Genomic DNA, 8,522 nt, shown 5'->3' on the forward strand with positions numbered 1-8,522 from the left:
GGCACTTGAGTGGCTTCAAGCGGGTCTCGTAAGGGACGGAGACAAACGACCGCGGGCCCGGGGGCTGCTCCGCTGCGCCGGGGCCGGTGTCAAATGTTTGAGCCGGGAGTTACTATAGAAACTATCTCGACTCCTCTTTCTGTGCAGCCTCGTTGCTACTAATAAATAGCCTCATTATTTTGCAAAAAGTGCTTCGGAAACCAGCAGCACCACGGTTCGGGCAACACAAAATTAATGATTGAAAATAGTGGGGCCATTTTTTTCCCGCACCATAAAGAGTGGGGAGGCCGGGTTTCCATTAGGGAGAGTTATGGCTCATTTCTCCACTTTTGCTGTATTTATGTTTCATGTATTTGAAAGTTATTTCAGCCACTATCACAAATTACTAATTCCCACATTACATTAAACGTCTGTGAACAGGAATGGCTCCTGCCCATCAAAACAAACCGGGAGCGAGGTGCTTGCGGGGACCCGGTCCCGCGGGCGATGCTGCCGGCGCTGCCGTCCCGGCGCTGCCGTCCCGGCGGTGCCGCGGGGACGCCGGCGCCTGGGGCCACGCGGCCTCATTCCCGTGATGAACTTCTCCCCTCTCCCGCAGCCGCCTCCACCCAGAAATGTGCCGTTTCCATTCCATCTCAAGCTCTTCCCGGTGCCCAGAGCAGCCCCAGACAGGACAGGTAACAATAACAACAGGAATAACCCAGCCCTTCAGAAAGAAGCTGAAACACACATTGCTCTTTATTTATTGTATTTTATATATATTTCTATGCTGTTAATCACGCCCATTGCTGTGTCCTGGCAGGCGGGCCCTGCGGAGCGCACGGGCTCTCGGGACTGACTCGGCTCCGGGGTGTCCACAGACACGCGCCCTGTGACCAGCTCCACGTGCTCAGTCCGCCGAGCGCAGCCCAATCTCGCTGGGACAATCAGACGATCCCCGCGGTGCCGGAGCCTCCGCGGCTCGGTCCCCAGACCCGGGAGGTGACCGGCGCTGTCGGATCTGCCTCACTTGTGCCATCTGAAAATCTCCAGATCCGGGCATCCAAAGCCGGAGCATTTCTCTGGCGCAGCCAGGCTGCGCTGTATCGCAAACACCCCGCGTTACCGGGACCGCGTGTCGTACAGACGATGCAGCACGAGCCCCTCTGTGTGTGAAACGGGCGCTTTTAGGGGCAAGCTCCAGCCCCTCTCAGAGCGTTTTCTGCCGTAGATTTTATAGCTCTTGCTATAAACCTCCGATGGGAAGGGCTGCGTTCTGCTCTTTGCGTTTGCACTGCCCTGCCCGTAGCTGCCGGACTCTGTGCTAAATCCAATATCATAATTCATGGTATTCGGGAGGGAGGTGTTGCCAGGAGAAGGTGGGTTCGGTGTTTCCCTCCAGGGAGGACGGTCCCTCAACGAGCCGCCCGCAGAGCGTCGCTGCCGCGTCCCTCCATGCCGCCGCTTTGCGAAACCTTTTGCAGCCACCGAGTTTTCTCTCCTTTGCCTTGTAAAAGCTGGGTAGCGTTGTTTATATCCTCGCGCCTTGTCTCTATATGGAGGCATTTTTGTAAAGATCTGAAGGAAAACTGGAATTGATCATAATGGTTTGCCTCTGGCATGAATCACCGCGAACAAAAAGGAAACACTGCTCTCCACGGCTCCTCTTGGAGGCCACGTTAATGACTTTCCATGGTGCAGACCCAACATCTCGATGGGAGGCAGCCAGGCATCAGAGAGAATGATGGGGAATGTAATGAATCATTTGTCTTCCCTGCAGAAGGAAGAGTGGCAGTGGGAAAACAGGCTCTTAACCCTTCAGTGACCGCCGCCGCTCGTGCTCCCGGCGCCCGGACGGGCGGGGAAAAGGGGAAAGAGAGCGCGGGAGATGGATGAGAGGACGTCGCCGTGCTGGCGAGATTTCGTATGGAAAACTCACTGTCAGAACAACCTGGATGTCAGATATTGCTTATTTTGCTGCTGACGATATAGGGCCACATAGGAATTAACTTTCTCAATAATGGTAATAAAGTGCATTTGGCTTTGTGTGCAACATCCTTCACCTGGGGATGCTGCGGGCACCTCGCTGCTGCCACCTGATGCAACAGGCTCCACCGCCCAACTTTGGGCTCCGCTGCCCAACTTTGGGCTCCATTGCCCAACTTTGGGCTCCACTGCCCAACTTTGGGGCTCAGCGCTATTTATTGAGCAGCGAGGGAAGCGCGGAGCACGGGTCCCACACCGTTAGCTGCGACCACAAACAATTGAGTAATTAGAGCACGGAGCGCCCCCAGACGCAGAGCCCGGCTCCCTGAAACCCAGACTGTGACGGACCAGCCCTGCTCCATTTAATTGGAAAATTTAATTCAATTTTTAAAAATGGCAGGAAATCTGTGAGGATTTTACTCGCTGTCAACCATACTGACCTGGGGGAGGGGCAGCCCGGGCTGATCCCATACAGGCAGACGGGAGGTCCCGGTCGCGCCCTCGGTGCCGCGGATGCTCCGTGGCTTTGGTGATGGTGACAGAGCGGGGACGGCGGAGGGACCGGTCAGCGCTGCAACTTCCCGACATGCCGGAATAAATCACCCGCTCTCCTTTAATCAACTCCGCTCCTTGTTTCCTGTTGAGTGAATTAAAAAGCTTTCAGCAGCACATACAAATAGCGGACCAGCCTCACGACTGATAAACGTTCCTTTTGAACTTCAGCACAATAGGGGAGCCGATTAAACTTTTAACATTTTTAATCATATAATTTATTTAAAATGTATTAGCTGAAAAAAAATAAAGGAAGATCTTTTCTTTATTATTTTCTTAAGAGGAGTTGGCGTTCGAGATGGATAACGGAGCCCAGCAAGCTCGCCGCTGCCGTCACATTCAAACCAGTCCCGCAGCTCGGCCTGAAACTGCCGCCTTTCCGTGAAACCCGGGCCTCAGCTGGGCCGGGAATGTCCCCGTTTGGCAGCCGGACGATGGTGACAGCCATGGAAGATCCACACCCAGTGCAGCGGTGGCACCGGCTCGTCTCCCGTCCGTCAGTTCCGACAGCGCCCGGCACGGCCGGGTCCCGTGCGTCCCCGTTCTCGGGGTGCGGAGCAGGATGCTGAGCGGCCGCCCCCGCGTCCCTCACTGCCCTGTGGTAATCGATACCCCTGCCAACTACAATGCCAATAGTTTAATGCTCGATAAATGGCAGGCATAAAACCCAGCTGTTGTGCTGCTCAAAGAAATTGAATTAAGGGTGAGCAGAAGGGATTCGTCACTCGGCCACGGATGCCGGAGCCGCCGGGTCCAGCCCCATCAAGGACCTTTTGGCTCGTGCTGGTGACGTGGGCGAAGAGCTGCGTCCGACCCCCAAACCCGCACAGCCCCAGCACCGCCTGCCCCGCATCGCGGCAAATAAAGGGATGCTTGTCTTTGCAAACTTTTTAATTACAGGCAGCTTTTGTTGCAATGGACACGTATTTATGTCTGATTATTTTTCCTAATGCATCTGTGACACAATCAGGGTTTCCTCTGCACGCACAGGAAGATTTTCTTCATCAGTTATTAGACTTCAGCCCCCGAAGAGCAAATTAGGGGACATGAATATGCAAATCTAATGCTTCTAAACTGATAGCACCAGCGCTTCCTCCGGAGGATCGAAGCTGCGGTGACATTTGGCTTCCAACTCTTTGCATTCTGGGGGTGGGGTTTATATTGTCTTTAATTTGTTTTTATGCACTGGAGAGAGCTAAAAAAAAAACCTTGCACCAAAGCTGCTCTTTTTTGCTCTTTTTTGCTCCTTTCCTTGCTGGGTTGTGTTTGTTTGGGGCTGTTCAGCCGATATTTGCCCCGTGCTGAGGAAGCTGCGGGCGCAGGGGAGGCGCAGGTGCCGTCCCCGCGGTGCTCTGCACGGCTGTGCCAGCGAGGTGATTTAGCATGAGGGACAGTAGGGGATGTGCCGGATGGCCGTGGCACAGATGGCTCCGGTTTGGGCTGCGACCTCCCCAAACGAGCCATTTCGGCCGCCCCAGTCACCCGCCGGGACCCGCGGCAGAGCTCTGGTCAGTTGAACGCTGCCGGCTGCGGGGCAAACCGCCAACCAGGGCGGCCTCCCCGGGAAATAAACACCGGCTCTGGGGTTCGGCTTTCAACCAGAGCATCTGTCGGACCCCGGGGAGGATGCTCCGGCACCCGCACCAGGGGCTCTGCCACGGCGCAGGGCAGCGATGCGCAAACCCCCGTGTCAGCGTCCGGGACGTGCCCTGGGAAATAAACGAGGGAATGTAGTCAGGGATGGGAAAGAAGAGGAGTAACGTTCAATTCTGCACATGGGGAAGGGATATTTTTAACAGACGCTCCATTAACTGCCAGCAGGATTTGATTTTTCTTTTCTTAGCGTGCGAAACGCTCAGGGAGCGTCAAACGGCGCTCAGTGGCGGTTTCGCTCCTCGCTGCCGTCTGTGCAATGTAGTTCGGATTAACAGAGCAGCCCCCGCCCCGAGTCCCTCCCCACCCCCAGAACAGCCTCTTGCGTGTCCCCAGGGCCCCCTCCCCGCAGCCCGGCTGCAAACCGGGTCAGCGCCACGGCGGGGCCAGTGCGGGTCCCCACAGCAATGGGTTTGTATCGCCTGACGAGGTGAAACGAGTCCCCCGCAATTAATAACCCGCGCGGGAGAAGCCGATGAGTGAAGGTGGGGGCTGAGCACAGGAAAGGGCAGCAGTGAAGGACCAGGAGCATGGGGGGATTCTGAACACCAGGAAAGAAAAAGGCAGAAATTTACCAAAGCTCTTTTATCTAAATGATGTGGCTCTTCGGAAGATGGAAGATCCCCCAAAAGCCGGCGGCCCCCCAGTTATCAGTCTCCAGGAGGAAATACGAGCTCCCGGGAGCTGTGCCGCTGGTAATGGATTGCATCATTCTTTGCTGCGGACTGGAATGAAAGAGCCTTTCCGTGCAGCAGGAGAGCCGATATTTCATGGGAATGGGTGTTTGAAAAGCAGCAGGTGAGGCAGCGAAGCGCCGGACAAGCGCCGGAGCGCTGCGAACCGCAGCACCGCGAACCGCAGCACCGCGCCGGGTCCGGAGCCGCCACCTGGCTCTGGCCAAACACAGGGGGCATGTGGTGGAGCCGGAATTTATTCCCTAGGACTCCTACTTAATTAAGTGCTTCATTTGCATAACCTTGCACAGTTACTCACTCCTGTCATCATGAAGTTCAGCCATGTGCAAACAGTTAGCAGAAATAACACACATAACTCACACTTACGTTTGTTGTACAAACGGTTTTACACGACGCGGTTAAACGGGCCTGACGTGCGGCCAGCACCGTCCTCCCTTCCCGTTTAAAGAGAGGAATCGATCTCCACGTTGATTTGTGGGGAACCGTTGCAGGTCTTGCCGGGCTCCGCTGGCTCCTCTCTGTTTCCTCTCCTGCCCGCTCGGGGTCCCCACAACACCCACACATTTATTTCCCTGTAAATTAGCAAAAAGGCCAATCTGAGGGGTCCTTGAGGCCTGATGTGACCTTATTAAACCTTTCCCTTGCTCTTAAAGGTCACCTGTGTTCAGGTCTCGGCAGCCTGTTAACCGACAGCATGTGTGTCAAATAATGAAGCGGCCAAAAATACACCAGGTGCGCGTACAGCGATGTATTTTTAGGGCAGCTCTGCCCTTGCTTGCCGCCGTCCTCCCGCCTGGCACCGGGAGACACATCCCCGGTGACACTTGGTGGCCGCGCAGCAGTGGCAGCTGGAGCTGCCGAAGGACTCGTCACCTCGCGCCCGCAGAAGCTTTTCACCCCTATGCGGAGGTTTCGGAGGTGTCTGCAAGGTCTGAACACGCCAAGCGTGAGCAGGTCCGGGCTGCGGGTCCCTCTGCGCGGCTGCGGCGCCAGGAGCACACGCTCATCCCTTGTAGGGGGGAAGAACGATTCTAACGTCTATAAACTCCCAGGAAGGTAAATGCATTAACCTTATCTTGATCCCAGAGTGTAATTACATAAAGCCCGGCTCCCAGGTAAATTAGTGCATTAATAACAATTTTGTTCCTGTAATTACTATCATTTCTTAGATCTCACAGCTATTTGCTAATTCGGCTGTGCCCGTGAGGGCATTTCCAGCACCGGACCCAGCGCCCGCGATGGCCCAGCCCTGGCCACACAGCTCCGTGCAACACACGGGCTCTCGGGAAACCTGTCTTTCAACTACAAAGACTGTTCATAGTTTAAACAAAGATGCTGCGAATAGACCAATGTGATGCTTGTTCAGCACAGGGGTCAGGCTGGTCCCCACCTGGGGACACGCGCTGGCCGAGCACCCGGGGATCAGCTCCCGTGTGCGAGAACACCGTCACGGGCAGCGGGTCCGGCAGCGGCAGCACACGGCAAATGCGGCTGCGGAGCCCCCAGATGCTCGGGGACCCCCAAGACCCCCCCAGCCACCCCACGAGGTCCCTCCGCATCGCTCCGGAGGAGGAAGGAGCATCGCTGGGGTCTCCATGGAAACGGGCGCCGAGCGAGGCTTTAATGTGCCGAGCGGCTTGGCCGCGGCCCCGGAGCCGTCGGCGGGAGATGAGCTGCATTAGGGAGCAGCGGGGGGGATGCTGCTCCCAAAATGGGTGCCAGCAGAGTATTGAGACCATTAGGCTGGAGAACCTGCTGCCCGCAGGCAGGGAGCCGAGCCTGCGCAGCCAAGGATCTCTTCAGTTCATTTGGCCCCTTTTTTCTGTGTGCAAATTGTTCATGAAAATACTTTGATTTTTTTTTTTCTTTCTGAATTTGCCTGTTAATTTGGAGCGAGGGGGCAGATGGTCCATGCAGATGGAGCTCAGAGCATCTTCCTTCCTATAGAGACACCACACCTTTCCTTAGGAGACAACATGAAGCACGGACATATAAGACACTCTGCGACCCATGGGACCCACAGTAAAACACAGAGACCCGGCCGAGCCCCCGCGCCTCTCGCTCCATCTCCCACCCTGTGCGTATTGCGGAGATAAACAGAAGGCCGGAGCCTCCGAGGCTTTTATCCAGGACTTTTCATTTAATTTAATTATCGAAGTATGTTTCCCCTGAGATAAGATCTGCGTGACATTTGATAAGCCGTACCTCCTGGCACAGTCCACGCTCATGTACCAGCTGAATGTGTTTACAGAACCTAATAAACCGGTCTTATTGCAGGAGGCAAAACCAGCATCCGTCTCCATCACCCGACGGTGCAGAAAGTCCCAGCAAAGACCCCCAGAGCCCTTGGGGTGCTGCAAACTCTGAAGCTCCGCTCAACTTTACACCCGGGCAGGACGTGAGTTCCACCGGGGAGCAGCGGACCTGATTTTAGATGAGTTATTGGTGAGCATCGTCCCCAGCCGAGCGTCCCCTCGCCGTGGTGCAGCTGCTGCAGCCCTCGAGCACCCAAGGCCCTCTGGTCCAAGCACTGTCGGGTATCGGCCCCCGGAGCCCCGCGGGATGAGCCCCCCCAGGACCTGCTCAGGCCCGGTGTGGCGCTGCCCTGCGGGTCCCGGCCGAGCGGGAGCTCCCCCAGCCCCTTCCTGCGGGACACGCTCATAAAATGCGTTTCCTACAGCCATTGTTTCACTCCTGGAACCCTCAGCCTGGTTTTGATTGAGTGCACTTAATATAGTTGTTCTTGTTGCAGAAAGGATTCTGAGCCTGGTATTTGGCAGCCTCAATCTTAAAGGAATCCATTAGGAGCAGCTTTTTTTGCAGCCGTTAAATCAGTGGTTTATCGAGTCAGTTTTGCGCTTTCAGGGAGACATGTGGGAGAAATGGGGAATAAACCTCCCAACTCCAGTGCTGGGACTTCAGTGCAGTATTTGGGTTACATGTTAATAACCAAAAAGGGATTTTCCTCTGCACAAGAACATCTTAGACCTCACTTTAGAGAAGTACAGGCCCTGAACTTCCCGAGGACAAGACAGAAGGGTAATTACCCTAATAAATATTCCTTACCCTATTCCCTTTGGGTGGTGAGTGCCAGGAACCGCGTGTGGCTCCGTGCACCAGACGCGCCGGTGCTGGCACCAGCGCAGCCCGCGCCAGGTACCGCCGGCAAAGGCAGAGCCTCAGCAATTCACATCAGGTAAATTAAAGCATTTCATTTAGATCCTGACCTTTCAGAAGAAAATGAATAATGCATTTCAAAATAAAAACTCATTTCAGACTTGAGAATCAAAACACTTCCAGCTGGAAATGCCAGGGCAGCGCATTGAACGCCGGGGGGTTCTGATTCCGTAGGTGGAAACACCACTGGCCCAAAGCGCGGTGCCGGCAGCTGCTCCGGCGCGCGGGGCCCCCCCTCGGGGCAGCCCATGGAGCGGGGGGCTCCTCGGGTGCTGCTGCAGCAAAGCACAGAGAGCAGAGACCGCACAGCAATAAACTCAGCGCCGCCCTCCCTCCCCGTGTCGGTGCTGACGCAGACGCCTTCGCCTGGGGCTGCCGAGCCACTTACAAACGGGTCTATCAGCGTCCAATTTGGCAAAGGCTCTAAATACTCATTTTAGCTAATGAAGATACCCAGTAATGTCGCATTACAAGGCTGGC

This window comes from Streptopelia decaocto (assembly GCF_964273445.1).
Source record: "Streptopelia decaocto genome assembly, chromosome: 20".
In the NCBI taxonomy this organism is placed as follows: Eukaryota; Metazoa; Chordata; class Aves; order Columbiformes; family Columbidae; genus Streptopelia; species Streptopelia decaocto.